Raw genomic sequence first — 299 nt, 5'->3', positions numbered from 1 at the left:
ACGCACACACACACGCACACACACACACACACACACATAAACACACACTCACACACGCACACGCATGCACGCACGCACGCACGCACACACACACATACACGCATTTATATATAAATCTTCTAAATATGACAAAAACCACAACAAAATTTCTAAAACTTTAACTGAAATTAGAATGAAAATATTTCATATGCCAATTGTGAATTATAGACATATAAAGACATTATAGATGAGTTATGTGAATATTGTGCATTCTGTGCATTTTGATATATACATACTTACAGTATGTTACAATCATTTTT

The sequence above is a fragment of the Sinocyclocheilus anshuiensis genome, unplaced genomic scaffold, assembly GCF_001515605.1.
Source record: "Sinocyclocheilus anshuiensis isolate Anshui unplaced genomic scaffold, SAMN03320099.WGS_v1.1 scaffold208, whole genome shotgun sequence".
In the NCBI taxonomy this organism is placed as follows: Eukaryota; Metazoa; Chordata; class Actinopteri; order Cypriniformes; family Cyprinidae; genus Sinocyclocheilus; species Sinocyclocheilus anshuiensis.
This window is presented reverse-complemented; position numbering follows the sequence as displayed.